We start from the raw sequence: 15,965 nt of genomic DNA on the forward strand, positions 1-15,965 counted from the left end.
TGTCTTTTTAAATGATTGCCTACCCGACATAAACATAGTATCCCCAAGGGCCTTCTTCCTCCTGTTCGATGTTCCTCTTTTTATAGATCGAAGGATCACATTAGTTCTTGGCATGTCACTATAATGAGAGGAAAAGTTCAGTTAGGTATCAACAATTACCTCAAGTCCTTATCAGAGTCAGTTTGTGCCCACAAGTATATATTTTTAGTTCCTGGGATTGAGACCTTGCCTTTGTCTGTATTAAAACGCATGGTTGATTGATGCCCAGTTTACCAAATGATCCAGGTTATTCTATACCAGGGACCTGTCCTTGGCATTATTTATGACTGAGCAGTTTGCACCATCTGCAAACTTTATTTGCATTGATTTTTATAATTTTCTTCTTATGCCACCAATTAAACAGAGCAGTGTTAAGAACACCTCCTTAGAGGATCCCAGTAGTAACACCCTCCCAATTAAAAAAGACTCACTCTTGACAACTATAATTTGAGATCTAGGAGTTATTCAGTTTTAATCAAGTCAATATGTGCTTTGTTTACTTTATATACTGCTGGCCTACATCTATACTAGAGAGTTCTGTTGACAAAACTCATGGAAATGCCTGCATACAAAATGCATTTTCTCACAGTCTGTCGACAAAACCTGGCACGCACACACACCCCCGTCCCCGACAGCATTTTGCCTTTCTGCGATGAGGAATATCAATTCTTCCAACAGATTCCTGTCAACAAAACAGCAGTGGAGATGCTCCAGGGGGACTTTTGTTAACAGAGAGGTCCTCCATGGCACAGGCCAGCTGGACCTAGGGGGGCACCTTTTCTGCAGCAATCAAGACTCTATGACCTCTGTCTTTGTCCGCCCTTAAAGGCATAGGGAGCTCAAGAAACCCCACAGCACCAAGCAGAGAGTGTGCTCGCAGCACAGGCTGCACACTGTCTGTAGAGATGGCGCACCGGCTACACCCAGAGCCAGTACAATGGCACAGGCGGCCACAGACCCACCCGTATCCGCAGGAGACACTCTTGAGGGGTTGCAATACCCACGCCAGGGCTGAAAAAAGGGCCCCCCCTTCTTGTACAGCCCTGAAATCAAGGACCTCCTGGTCCTGCAGGGAGAGGAGACAGTGCTTCTGGACCCCTCTGCCAAGCACCACAATGTGCTGGGGTATGTCCGCCTCACTGCAGCCTTGGTGGAGCGTGGCCACCCCGCCTGCACCCTGAAGTGGGTACAGGCGAAGGTAAAGGAGTTCCACCAGAGCTATGTGCAGGCCCACAATGCCCAGCAGAGGTCGGGGGCACGGACAGCCTCCTGCCGCTATTATGAGGAGCTAAACCAGCTCCTGGGGGGCAAAGATGGTGTGCCCAGCACTGTGGCCCTCAAAACTGGGGAGGAGGCCCCCCCCACTGCAGCAGCAGGAGCCGGAGCTAGAGCAGGCGGGAACTGCACTGGAGCCCCAGAACGAGCCAGACTCAGACCCAGAGTCAAGCCAGGGACCCTGGTAATCACCCTGCACTCTGGCCCCAGGAGCAGGGCGATGTCCAGGCAGTCACTGGACCCATTCAGAGAACCGTCTGGTGAGCACTCCATGGACATGCACCTCAGAACGGGCGTGGACTGAGCATGCCGTGAGCCTCGCCAGACTGGCCTAGGCAGGACAACATGCTGCAGGCCCAGCACGTGCAACTGTGTGCATGGCCATGTGTCCCACTGGGAGCTGGTGGTCAGACCCTCGGCATGGCCACTGGCCTGCTGCCAGTCCCACTGGGGGTGGGGTGGGTAGGTGGACGCCCCAGCATGGCTAGGCAGGGGCCGCCACATAGGCAACAGCCTGACCCCAGACACAACACTGAGGGGTGTATCCCCAACAGCAGGCACGCCCATGGGCAACAAGCAGCACCCTCTCCAGGGGGGAGCACCGCGGGCCACATATGGGTGGGGGGCATTGGCAGGGTTGGCCTGCACCTGGCTCACTCGCCACCTATACAGGGACCCCCTGTGCCTGGACACCTGTGGGTCGCCAGACTGTCAGGCAAGAGGGCAGGGGAGCAGAGTGGTTGTCCTGATCCTGTGTGGCAGGGCCCACCATGCAGGGCACACAGGCCAGTGCTCCTGGGACAACCCCAACCATGTCTTGGAGGGGGGCGGGAGCTTCTGCTCACGGTAAGTGGGGGATAGGGTATTGGGGGCTGTGATGCAGAAGAGACTCATCTCCCCCTTTCTCCTTACAGCTGTCTCGTCAGAGGGCTGGGCCAACCACCACCCCACACCGCTAAGGCCAGCCAGCCCTGTCACGGGACCGGCACTGGGCAGCCCTAGAGTACTACCCAAGAGACCTCCAACACTACTGGCAAAGGGCAGCCCCCACATCCATAGGGCCTACTGCGGGGCGGACAATGACACCCTGCATGCATACACAGCCGCCCTAGGCAACAGAACGAGCCGCTGCAGTGGCGGGTGTGGGGTGAGGAGTCATGGTGGGCGTCTGAGTGGGAAAGAGATGTGTGGGTGTGGTGGACTTGGTCCTGGGCCAAACTGATGGCCCCTCTGCCCTACCCTGCCAGTACTCCCCCAGGCAGTCCTCGACCTGGCGGGGTGAATCCTGGCTGTGGTCGCTCTCCTGCTGCCCCCTGTGCTCCAACCCCCGCCCACTGCTCGTCATGCCCACCCCGCATCCTCCAAGCCCCCCCTGCTATCCCTTCCCCGCCCCCGAGCCTGAGCTTGAGCCCAGACCACTGAACTCTGCCCATCTGTGTACCTCTCCATCCTCCCGGCCCCAAACCCACAGAAGGAGGGGATCCCACAGTTGGTGCTGCTCAGGCCCTGCTCCCCCGTGGGGTTCAGCCTCCCCCAACCATACACAGTTACCAGTTCATGGACATCGTAAATAGTTTTCTACACCAACATTTATTAGGAACACATTTTTTCCTATGCTAAAGAAAAAAAAAAGTTATTGGTTTAACGCCCCCAGGTCTCTTGTTATTGGGGGATGGATGGGTGGGGAGGAGGCATGATGGGAACAGGGTGGAGCTGTGGGACCAAGGATTCTGCAGGGGTGCCCTGGGGAGGGGCACTGGGGGCCAACGGCAAAGCTCTTCCGTAGGGCCTCTGAGATCCGCACCCCAACAAGAAGACCTCCTCCTTGCTCTCCATAATGTTGCGGAGGGCACAGCTTGGCCCCAAAAACTTGTGGGACATTTTGCTCCGTCACATCCAGGCTGGCTGGCAGACAACAGAAATGTGCCTTCAAACAGCCACAGGTGCACTTCACTCGGTTGTATGCCTAGTTGAGGTCTCTGTTGAAGAGATCCTTGCTGGGGTGCAGGCGGCTGGTGTACAGCCACGTGAGCCAGTGAAAAAGGGAGTAGGCTGTGTCCGTCACGATGCACAAGGGCATGGTCACGTCCCCGACCGCAAGCTCCTGGTGGGGGAGGCAGGTCCCCGCCTCCATCCTCTGGCACAGGCTGGAGTTGCAGAAGACCCACCCGTTGTAGGTCCAGCCTGACCACCCAATATACACGTTCAGGAACTGTCCCCAGTGGTCGACTAGGGCCCACATCACAATCGAGTGACATCGCTTACAGTTTACGTACTGAGCTGCATTGTGCTCCAGAGCGTGGATGGGGATGTGGGTCCCATCAACAGCCCGGAAGCCGCTGGGGAATCCCAGGGCAGTGAAGCCAGCCACAACTGCATCCACATCTCTGAGATGGACGACTCTCTGGAGCAGGGTGTCGTAGATGGCCATCACAACCTGCAAGAGGGAGACCGAATACATACGTGAAGGACCGAAGGAGGTAGACCTTGGGCAGATCCCTGGCCCCCATCTCCCTCCAGAGCCCTCGCACCCCATGAAGGTCAACCCCCTACACAGTGGGTCTTTGTGAGGGTGGGATGGCCTGGTCCCCCAGAATGGGGCTCCCCCTCAACTCCCATCCTATGCCCCAAGAGTCCCCCTGATGGGACCTACCGCCTTCCCCCTTGCAAGGACTGCAGACCAAGAGTGCCTTACCTGCATAAGGATGGCCCTGACGGTGGACCTGCCCAGCCTGAGTTGGTTCCCGATGGAATGGTAGCTGTCTGGGGTGGCAAGCTTACATATGGCGATGGCCATCCTCTTCTCCACAGGGATGGCGGGTCACTTGCAGGTATTCTCCCTGCAGAGGGCAGGGGTGAGCCAAGCACGTAGCTCCAGTAACTCTTCCTTCTGCATTCAGAAGTTCTGGATAAAATACTGGTCATCCCACTTGCCAGGATGATGTGGTCCCACCAGTCAGGCACACCAGCCTGATGATCTTGGAGGATGGGGTTTCATGGGGGGACACCCCTAGGGTGCTGGATCAGGCCCCCAATGGCAGAGTGGGGCATGGGCCGCAGGCTGCTAGAACAGGTGGGTGACAGCTGAGGTGATGATGGGCAGTAGCTCCTCTAGCTCTGCCTGGGTCCAGGCATGGCTGGGGGCTGTTCTGGCTCTGTGGATAGCTGCATGGCATGGGGTCTCCCTCAGGCCACATGTTCTGCCTGCATGGGCAAAGCTGTCCCTCACAGGGCTTGCAAAGCCTCCGGTGTGCATGGAACGGGTGTTTGGGAGGGGCCCTTTAAGGGCACGCCTGGCTGGGCATCCTGTAAACGCTCACCTGCCACGTCAGCCTGTCTATGGGCTTTTGGGGCCGGTCCTGTCGAGAGAGTGGCTGGGTCTGTATGGCCGCTCTCAGCCAACAGACCCAATTGCTTTTTCGATCTGCTTGTGCGGATGCGATCCATCAACATAGGTTTTGCCAGATCTCTTCCGACAAACTTCTGTCAACAGATCGCTCTAGTGTAGATGCAGGCCTGTTGTTTTAATGACAACGCTACTGGCATTGTTTTTACCATTAAATGAGAATGGTACTAAATCAACCAACTTAGATTTTTTCAACATAGCTTACCTTCTCAGTTTACCTTCTCAGCATACCTTCTCAGATTGCTAATCCGTCAGAGAACAATACGAAATTATATTAGATCTATTTTTCATTAAACCTTATTAAGTGGCATTAATTATATTCTTAGCCTTTAATTCTTTATTGATGAAGTCCTACATCAACTGTCCCATGGCTCTTCTCAGGATGCATATCAAGCTAACCAGCTTAGTTAGTTAAAAGATCCTATTTATTCTGTTTAAAATATTGATACATTTGCTTTCCCAACTCTCCAGTCCTTTAGAACTTTACCACTATTCCAACATTTATTGAATAAACAATCAACAGTTTGATTCACTTCTTAAAAAGTCTTGATGCAGATTATGCAGATCTGCTCCTTTAAAAATGTTCATCTTTTATAGGGCTGTTGAACACCTTTTGGAAAAGAAAGTATCCACCTGATGATATAGATGCCCTGTCCAGCTTGGTTCCAAATACGGAAAAGGAACATTTATTGAACACTTCTGTCTTGTTTGTAACATATCGACAATTTTGTCATCATCATCTAGTAACAGATCTATACCATTGCTAAGGTGAATTCTTTTCCCATCATTCATTAAAAATTTTCATTGTGTTGACTTTAACTCTATAGGCCAGAGCTGTTCATTCTCTTCACTTCTGATTTACCTTCCAGGGTTTCTAGTTGTATTTTTGTGTTGCTTCCATGTCCCTTCTTAAGCAATTTTTTAACTGAGACACTTTCTGACTAGTGAGTGTAGGGGTTAAGTAAAAAAATTTAAGTGCCACCTAATTTTCTTCAGTCTCCTGTGTTTAACTCTTCTCCCACTTTTCCTCATAGTTATTTTTAACTCTGGAAAGTGGTCCCTTTAAGGATTAAGTCCACACATTACTGGTTAGAACTATGTTCTGTAGTTTCTTGTCTTCCTCTGCCAAAGGAGTTTGCATTACACAACAAAATGGGCACTAGAAGCAGATTTTGACAGTGACGCAGGCAAGAGGCACTTAAGATCTGGACTATTAAATCCCACCCCCCCCCCTTTTTTTTTTTTTTTTTTTAAGTTTGAGGAGACCTCTGTCAATTAAAAGTAGAGAAGGAGAACACACACACACAAAGGGACTGGAGCATTCTGTTCTTGTCATACAGGCCAATTACTAAATGAGAGACATCCTTTGTCCCTGCTTTAACAGCCTGTAGTGGAGCAGTAGTCAGAACAGACACTGCATGTGTGTATGCACATTCACTTTTGAACGTGTTAAAGAGATTGTCATTAGTAGTCTCCAAAGCAGCACAACTCCCTTTCAAAGTGAATATGCCCTTCCAGCTGCGGAAGAATAATTCCTGCTTCCTGTATTCCTGCACCCCCTATAGGCCCTTGCCTCAAGTGAAGCACACACAGGTTTCAGGTTTGGATCACCCATTTCACTGAGGTAGCTGGGACTTGGTCTTACCAGCTTCTGATCATAACCTGGACCCAAAAGCAATGCTTCCTGTAGCAAACAACCTGAAGGACCATCTTCTATCTTCTCCTTCCTTCTACTCCCCAGGCAAATGAGCCCATCACCTTCCTAGCCTGTGTAGCAGTAAACCTACTTATTGCTGGTCTCACTTGGTCTCAGATTCTGTTATGTTGCTGCTGGAACAGTTTTCATCATCTCCCCACAGCTACCTTGAAATTGCCTTTCCTTCCTTGCTGAGCAAACTGCAGAAGTGAAGCAATCAGTCTGGCCTTCACTTTGAGGAAAGAACATCCATGCTTGGGAATCACACACAATTGCCCTAAGCTTACAGGAGTTTGATCTCTTCTCCCAAACCTCCCTTTGGCCATCAAGTGCCTTTCAAAATCAACCCCGTAAAAACCAATTACAGGTTGTCGTGCTGGAATTGGCAGAAGGACGCAGCAGGCACTGTAACTGCAGTTGTAGAACAGTGCAAGTGTGGATGCAGCAAAACTGCACCAGGACGAGCTTGGCTTACGTGGATATACTGCACTTTGTTGTTCATTGTTATGGCACAGATCCAGCAAAGTGTTAGAGTTGCATTGCATCCATTTGTTCGTAGCAGCTTTCCTGCACCTATCTTGAACCTCAGAATGCAGACAGACCAACTGTGCTACTTCTAACTCACTCGATGGCTGACTAACCACACAGCCCCATTCTTAAAGTAGTTTCACCTGCTTCAGCCTTTTCATCTACTGAGCTGGATCTGGAACCGTGAGTCTGCATTTGGTGTTCTTGGTGATCCTCATGGTCAGTGATGGGGTGGAGATTTGAGTTTTCTCTGAAATGGTGAGAGCACAGCAGCCCCGCGGCATGCGGGTGAGTGTAACTAACACAGCAGGACAGACAGATCCCATACACACCTGGTGGTTGGGGGAGTGAGCATCCATGCCAAATGACCAGTGATATTTTGCAGCAAACCGAGAACCTACGCTTGAAAACCACAACTGACCTCTCTATGGAAAAGAGAGGCTTATTCTTTTTTTCAGCGTTTAAGTGAAGTGTCTGAAGTCTGACAGGACAGCAAAACTGACAAACTTCCTGTTCTTACTGCAGCCTAATTAAAACCAGTCCTGGCCTGCTGGAATGAAGAATCTGGTTTTCAGAGGAAGCCCAGCTAAGAAAGGCTTCATAAGGGATCTGATTAGCATATTAAAAACACATGTTCACATGGCAATCAATTGTGTATTATCTGATACAATCCCCCTTCTCTCCTTTTTGTACACTGCGTTCTTCCAGCTGAGGCCCCCTCCCATAGCTATGGCTTCAGGGAATTAGGAATCTTGGCATTTTCAGCAGTGACACATGTTGTGAATGGTAATAGAGAGGAAGCTGTGCTAGTCTATACGCTATCAAAACAAAAAGCAGTCAAGTAGCACTTTAAAGACTAGCAAAATGGTTTATTAGGTGAGCTTTCGTGGGACAGACCCACTTCTTCAGACCAGAGCCCGACCAGAACAGACTCAATATTTAAGGCACAGAGAACCAAAAACAGTAAGCAAGGAGGACAAATCAGAAAAAGATAATCAAGGTGAGCAAATCAGAGAGTGGAGGGGTGGTGGGGAAGGTCAAGAATTAGATTGAGCCAAGTATGCAGACAAGCCCCTACAGTGACTCAGAAAGTTCCCATCACGATTTAAACCATGTGTTAATGTGCCAAATTTGAATATAAAAGCCAGCTCGGCTGCTTCTCTTTCCAAAACGGTGCAATAATTTCTTTTCAGTAACACACATACCTTTAGGTCATTGACAGAATGCCCCATTCCATTAAAATGTTGACTAACTGGTTTGTGGATCTGGAGTGTTTTGATGTCTGTTTGGTGCCCATTGACCCTTTGTCTAAGGGAGTTAGAAGTCTGTCCAATATACAAAGCATCTGGGCATTGTTGGCACATGATGGCATTTATGATGTTAGTAGAGGAGCATGAGAAAGTGCCCGTGATTCTGTGAGTAACCTGGTTAGGTCCAGTGATGGTATTTCCAGAGAAGATATGTGGACAAAGCTGGCAGCAGGCTTTGTTGCAGGGAAAGGTTCCAGGACTGGTATTCCTGGGGTATAGACTGTGGCTGTTAGTGAGGATCCTCATGAGGCTGGGAGGTTGTCTGTAGGAGAGAACAGGCATGTCACCCAGGGCCTTCTGGAGTGTGGCATCCTGATTAAGGATAGGTTGTAGGTCTTTAATAATTCATTGCAGTGGTCTGAGTTGGGGGCTGTAGGTGATGACCAGTGGTGTTCTGTTCTTGGCTTTTTTGGGCCAATCTTGGAGTAGCTGGTCTCTGGGTATTCATCTGGCCCTGTCGATTTGTTTGTGTACTTTTCCTGGTGGGTAATTCAGGTTTATGAATATTTGGTAAAGTTCTTGTAGTTTTTGGTCTCTGTCAGTTGGATCAGAGCAAATGCGATTGTACCTAAGAGCTTGACTGTAAACAATGGATCTAGTCACGTGCGCAGGATGGAAACTAGAAGGGTGTAGATAAGTATAGCGATCAGTAGGTTTTCGGTACAGTGTGGTACTGATCAGGCCATCCTTGATTAGTACTGTAGTGTCCAGGAAATGTATCTCTTGCATGTTGTAATAGAGGCATAAGTTGATGGCGGAGTGTAGATTGTTAAAGTCTCTGTGGAATTCCTCTAGAGCCTCTGTACCATGGGTCCAAATCATAAAGATGTCATCAATGTATCTGAAGTAGAGGAGTGGTAATAGGGGACGACAGCTGAGGAATCGTTGTTCCAGGTCAGCCATAAATATATTAGCATATTGTGGGGCTATGCGGGTGCCCACAGCAGTTCCACTAATCTGGAGGTATAATTTGTCCCCAAAACAGAAATGATTTTGTGTGAGAACAAAGTTACAGAGGTCAGACACCAGATTGGCTGTGGTGGCATGAGGGATGGTATTCCTGATTGCTTGTAATCTGTCTTTGTGTGGAATATTAGTGTACAGAGCCTCTACATCCAGTGTGGCAAGGATTCCCTGGATTTGTTTCCCTGCAACAAAGCCCGCTGCCAGCTTTGTCCACATATCTTCTCTGGAAATACCATCACTGGACCTAACCAGGTTACTCACAGAATCACGGGTATTTTCTCATGCTCTTCTACTAACATCATATATGCCATCATGTGCCAACAATGCCCAGATGCTTTGTATATTGGACAGACTTCTAACTCCCTTAGACAAAGGGTCAATGGGCACCAAACAGACATCAAAACACTCCAGATCCACAAACCAGTTCGTCAACATTTTAATGGAATGGGGCATTCTGTCAATGACCTAAACGTGTGTGTGTTACTGAAAAGGAATTATCGCACCTTTTTGGAAAGGGAAACCGCAGAGCTGGCTTTTATATTCAAATTCGGCACATTAACACATGGTTTAAATCGTGATGAGAACTTTCTGAGTCACTATGGGGCTTGTCTGCATACTTGGCTCAATCTAATTCTTGACCTTCCCCACCACCCCTCCACTCTCTGATTTGCTCACCTTGATTATCTTTTTCTGATTTGTCCTCCTTGCTTACTGTTTTTGGTTCTCTGTGCCTTAAATATTGAGTCTGTTCTGGTCTGGCTCTGGTCTGAGGAAGTGGGTCTGTCCCACGAAAGCTCACCTAATAAACCATTTTGCTAGTCTTTAAAGTGCTACTTGACTGCTTTTTGTTTTGATGTTGTGAATGGTTTATCATTTAAGGACTTTCACAGGAGTTTAACAGGTGAGTAGCTGAGTTCATCAGCAATCCACCTGGTGCTCACAGTAATCAGACTCTGAGGCTACATCTACACCACAGAGCTCCTTCGCAAGAAGCTTTTCTGGAAGTTCTCCTCCAAAAGAACTTTTGGAAAGAGTGGGTCCACACACAAAAAAAGAATCAAAAAAGCAATCTGCTCTTTCAAAGAGCGTCCACACAGCCCCCACTCTTTTGAAAGAACAGGCTAGAGATCAAAAAAAAAAAAAATGAGGTCCCATGACGACTGCTCTTGTGGGAAAAAGGGCCTATGGAGTGTTTTCTTTCAAAAGAGGGTGCTCTTCCTGAAACGGCAAAGAAAGAGCAATTTTGAAAGGAGCACCGCATTCTTTTGGTTTACTTTTGAAAGAACTCTTCTTGGGTGTAGATGCTCCATGGGATCTTTCAAAAAAATCTTTCCAAAGAACTTGCTAGTGTAGATGCAGCCTGACTAGTGGAGGGCCTGGAGCCCCAGGGAGTTTGCTACGATTTGCGGTGCATTGGACGTGATCTATGAGAAGAGGCTGAGGGACTTGGGCTTATTTAGTTTGCAGAAGAGAAGAGTGAGGGGTGATTTGATAGCAACCTTCAACTTCCTGAATGGGGGGTTCTAAAAAGGATGGAGAGAGGCTGTTTTCAGTAGTGATGGATGGCAGAATAAGGAGCAATGGTCTCAAGTTACAGAGGGAGAGGTGTAAGTTTTTCCTAATAGCCAACCATTTCACCAGAAGGGTAGCGAAGCATTGGGATGTGTTACTTAGAGAGGTGGTGGAATCTCAATCCCTAGAGGCTTTTACGTCCCAGCTTGACAAAGTCCTGGCTGGGATGACTTAGTTGGAGTTGATCTGCTTTAGGCAGGGGGCTGGACTAGATGATCTCCTAAGATCTCTTCCAGCCCTAGGGTTCTATGATTCTATGGATGAACCCATCCCACCTATAAAAGGAAGGAGAGCCCTAGCACTGAGGGCTGATGCAAGACTGGTGCCCCCAGAAACCCAGCATTTTTAGTTTCCCAAGAGACAAAGCTCCTCCCTGGAAACAATTCCACATCCTGACACTTATCAATACTTATCAGCCTTAGAAATTATTTCTTGAAAGTCCACTTGTGTGTGCCCTTACCTTCTAGCCTCCTCTCCCCCACTCAAACTTCCCGTTACTTCTGCCCTGACTCAACAGGACAGCTCCACACACTCCACAACCACCCATCTCCCCAGCTTTCCAAAGGCCCTGTCTCACATGGCTACTGCTTCCCTTCCAGCCTGCTGCCTGCTTTCAGTCACTTATCACACCAGAGCTGCACTCGTTCCTTCCATAAATCCATGCCCCAGAGCAGATCTCCACCCGGAGTCCAATAAAGGGCTGAGTCAGTCAGTCACTCTGGAAGCACAGGCCTGAGACCTGAGAGAGCGGCAAGCAGCAGCAGGATTCCCACCAAGGAAGCATCCCATCTCACTTCATTCCTGCTGGAAACCCTTCTGCCTGCTGCACCTCCCCACCTTCATCTCTCACCTACAGAAAATAGTCAGCTCCCTCAGGGACAAGGCAGTTTCATAAGCATTAATGCTACAATATTTGCCTGCTGACACGTAAGATCTGATACTGCTCTTACTGACACCACTGTGAAACTGGAGTAGAGGTATGATATTTAATGGCATTAAATTGATGTAAATAAACTCAGAATCAGGACCTGTCTCTCTCTGGTTATGTCCATGACAAGGAAAGGTAAGAACTCGCTCTTCTCTCATCTTCTAGATCACCAAAGTGGGCATGTTGACCTTAGCTTGTCACACTGCAGAGCCATCCAAATTGATTTCATGTAGAGTGCTGGCCTCAGCACTTGGGTGCTGCTCTCTTGTGTGAGATTTACAACAGCGCAGACACTTCGGTGCTCAGTGGCACACCACAGTTAAGTCCTAATGCCTGACAAGGATAAGACAAGGGAGGCAGGCTGCAATCCAAGCTGATGCCAAAGGGGAGCTGATGCCAGGCCGGTCAGGGGCTCCGTGCTAGATGTTTAAAAAAAGATCAATATGGAGAACACCAGAAGGCTAAGCATTTTGTTTAAATACCAAATCCATAAACCAAATGCCAGTATTCTACTGCATGGGGGGGGTGTCAGCAAGTATTTGGAGGTGGAGTGCCAAAATTTGACCTTGGCTGGGAATAAAGGTCAGTTTTCACAATGGAAAGTGATTAATATTGGGTCCCCAAGGATCTGTATCGGGACCACTGGTATTCAGCTTAGAAAAATGATTTAGAAAACAGGGTAAAAAGTTTGCTGACAATAAAAAATTTCTCATCACAGTTAAATCCAAAGCTGACTGCAAAGAGATATCACAAAATTGGGTGACTGGGCAACAAAATGGCAGATGAAATTCAATCTTAGTAAGTTCAGAGTAATATATATTGTGGATAATTCTCTGAAGGGATCTGCTCAGTCAAAACAGGTAACAATGTTAGGAATCATTAAGAAAGGGATAGACAATGAGAGAAAAATCTCAATGTCATGATACAAATGTGGTATGCCCATATCTTGAATACTGTGTGCAGTTCTGCTTGCCCTATCTTAAAAATATATATTAAAACTGGAGAGGATACAAAGAAGAGCAACAAAAATGAGTAGTGATAGAAAACAACTTTCCTGTGAAGTGATGTTGTAATGGCCAAAAATGTAATTGTATTAAAAAAAAAGTAATAAATGAAGTAAGTTCAAGGAGCATAGATCCATCAATGGCTATTAGCCATGATGGGCAGAGACTCATCCCCATGTTTGTTGTCCCTAAACCAGACCTGCACAACACGGAATAGCTCACTCAATAACTGCCCTGCTCTTTTTATTGCCTATACACAGAGAAACTATACTGCTACAGTTATACAGGGTGTCATGCCAGCGTAACTACAGGGGTGTGATTCTGCCAGTAAATTTCCCCATGTAGCCAAGCCACATTTCTGAAGAAGGCATGATAAAAGCATGCCTTATTGAAGTATGAATTGTCTCATTGACTTCAAAGCTACTTAATTGCTGACAATTTGAAGGAGAAACATCCATCTGATATGCTTCTCCTGAATTCCTTAATGGTTACCTTCACCTTTCTAGAGGTCAAAAAATATCTGCCTGTTGGCAGTTTACATTAGTCCCCATTATAGTCCCAGAGAGCACCTACAATTTAGCTGTTTTCTGTACAGAAGTACATGCACATGTAAAAATTAAAAGTTGAGGGAAGTAAATTTAATATCAAACACCACATTAAATACTTTATGGATGGCATTATTCATTGTCATGGTTAAGTCAATGAAAATTAATCTCCATTTTAAAAATAGCATAGGCAAATGCCACAATATTTAACCACCCACTGTGCAGTTTGTGCTGTGTAATTTATATCCCACTTGACAGAGTACATAATTTTAAAAAAGTACTTGAGTCCTGCAACCTTAAGTATTTTAAGGGACAAATACACAAAGACGTTAATTATTAAGATCTCCTTTCTGGTTAGCAAATGCTAAGGGGATAGATTTGAGTTTGGTGGAGTTAGGTCATTCTTAGCTCACTGAACTAAAATTATAGAAAAACATGAAGATGCAGCCTTCACAACAGTACTCAGGACTACATGACTCCAAGCAGAAGTTGGTCCAACAGAAGATATTACTTCACCCACCTTTCATCCCTAAGCTACCTGTGAGCCAGGAGGACAAGAACAGTTTTTAAGTGGCTGAAGCAGAAAAAAAAGTTCTGTTTTCAAAACACTTTATGCAAGTGAATTCCCTTAAATCTGCCTATTGAGTTAGAACCCTGCCAAAAGAGATACGGGTGTGAAAAACAGCAGCCGGTTCACTGGAGTGGAAAAATACACAAATCATTCAGCACTGAAAATGCATTGTTGGTTATAAACAGCTGCTGCGTAAACAGCTGGAGCTAAGAAGCAGGTGAATACAGGCAATAGTGGCTGAGGTATATCAGACTGCTGCATTAAAAAGTGACCAAAATGAGAGGTCAATGATATTTCAGGTAGCAAGAAATTTCTCAACTCCCAGGCTGTGTCTACACTTCAAAAATAACTTGAAAGTGGCTTACGAGTAAGTAGCAACTTCGAAACTGAGCATCTACACACACCCTACTTTGGAGTTAAACTTCAAAGCAGGGCACTACTCCATTCCTGGGAATGGAGTAAGGACTTTGCAGTTGGGCTCCCTACTTCAAAGTTAACTTCAAAGTAGAGGAAAATGTGTGTAGACTCTCTGCTGGCTACGTCAATGTAGCGCCTAACTTAAAAGTTAACTTTGAAGTTAGTGCCAAGTGTAGAGGTACACCCCCAAGTTTTGCTGGACTACAGTTTCTGGATTTTAGTCTTAGAGCAGGTTTTGCCATTGGAGAAATCAAGGCTAGGGCAGTGTTCCCCCTAACTTTTCATGTCTGTTAGCAGAATGACAGCAGAGGTGGTGTATCGCATAACTAAAGTCAATCCGCACACAGTGTGTGGTGGGGGTGGTGCTGAGTTGGGGAGTGGGAGGGGCTCAGGAATAGGGCAGAGGATGAAGAGTTTGGGGTGCAGGCTGCCTAGGGGAGAGATGGCTACCCCCAGCTCTCTCATCGCAGCAGCTTGAGGCCAGGTGAGAGGCATGTCTCCACAGCCAGAGGAGGTGTCTTGCTGCAGGTGAGGCAAGTCCAGGTAAGGCTGGGTGGGGGCAGGGAAGGGGCCCCTGTCCCCTGGAAGCTCTAGGAAGCTCTTGGTTGGGCACCATGGATAGGGGAGGGGTGCACTCCTCTGGAACCAATACTGAGCTGCTGTGACTGGGGAAGAGGGTCCTCCCACTCCAGCACTGAACTGCTGTGGCTGATCCACAACAGGGCCAAGGAGGTGGGATGCGTCGTCCTGCACCTGGCAGCTCAGTGCTGGGGCCAGCAGGTAGAAGCCGTGCTATGTGTGGCTGTCCTGAGCCCCTGCGCAGGGGTGGTTAGGCAGTATGGATTGGATTAATGGACTATAAGGTGGATAGAAAGCTGGTTAAATCACTGGGCTCAGCACCTTGTGATCAACAGCTTGATGTCTTGTGGGCAATCAAACTAAGTGGAGTCTCTCAAGGGTCAGTCCTGGGGCTGGTTTTGTTCAACATCTTCATTAAATGACCTGGATGAGACGATGAATTGCACCCTCAGCAAGTTTGTAGATGACACTAAGCTAGTCGGAGAGGGAGATATGCTGCAGGGTAGGGACAGGGTCCAGAGTGACCTGGACAAATTGGAGGATGGGGTCAAGAGAAACCTGATGAGGTTTAACAAGTGCAGAGTCCTGCACTTAAGACATAAGAATCCCAAACACCACAACAGATTGGGGGTCAACTGGCTATGCAGCAGTTCTGCAGAAAAGGGCCTGGGTGTTACAGTGGGTGAAAAGCTGGACATAAGTCAACAATATGCCTTTGTAGCCAAGAAGGCTAATGGCATATTGGGCTGCATAAGTAGGAGCATTTCCAGCACATCAAGGGAAATGATTATTCTGCTTTATTTGACATGGGCAAGGCCACATCTGGAATACTGTGTCCAATTCTGCCCCCCACATTACAAAAAAAAAATATGGACGTACTGGTGAGTCCAGCGGATTGTGACAAAAACGATTAGGGGGCTAGAACACATGACTTCTGAGGAGAGACTAAGAATTCAGGCTTATTTAGTCTACAAAAGAGGAGAGTGAGAGGTGATTTGATAGCAGCCTTCAACTACCTGAAGGGGGATTATAAAGAGGATGGAGAGAAGCTGTTTTCAGTGGTGACAGATGACAGAGCAAGAAGTAATGGTCTCAAGTTGCAGTGGGAGAGGTCTAAGTTGGATATTAG

The sequence above is a fragment of the Carettochelys insculpta genome, chromosome 1 (genome assembly GCF_033958435.1).
Source record: "Carettochelys insculpta isolate YL-2023 chromosome 1, ASM3395843v1, whole genome shotgun sequence".
Taxonomy (NCBI): Eukaryota; Metazoa; Chordata; order Testudines; family Carettochelyidae; genus Carettochelys; species Carettochelys insculpta.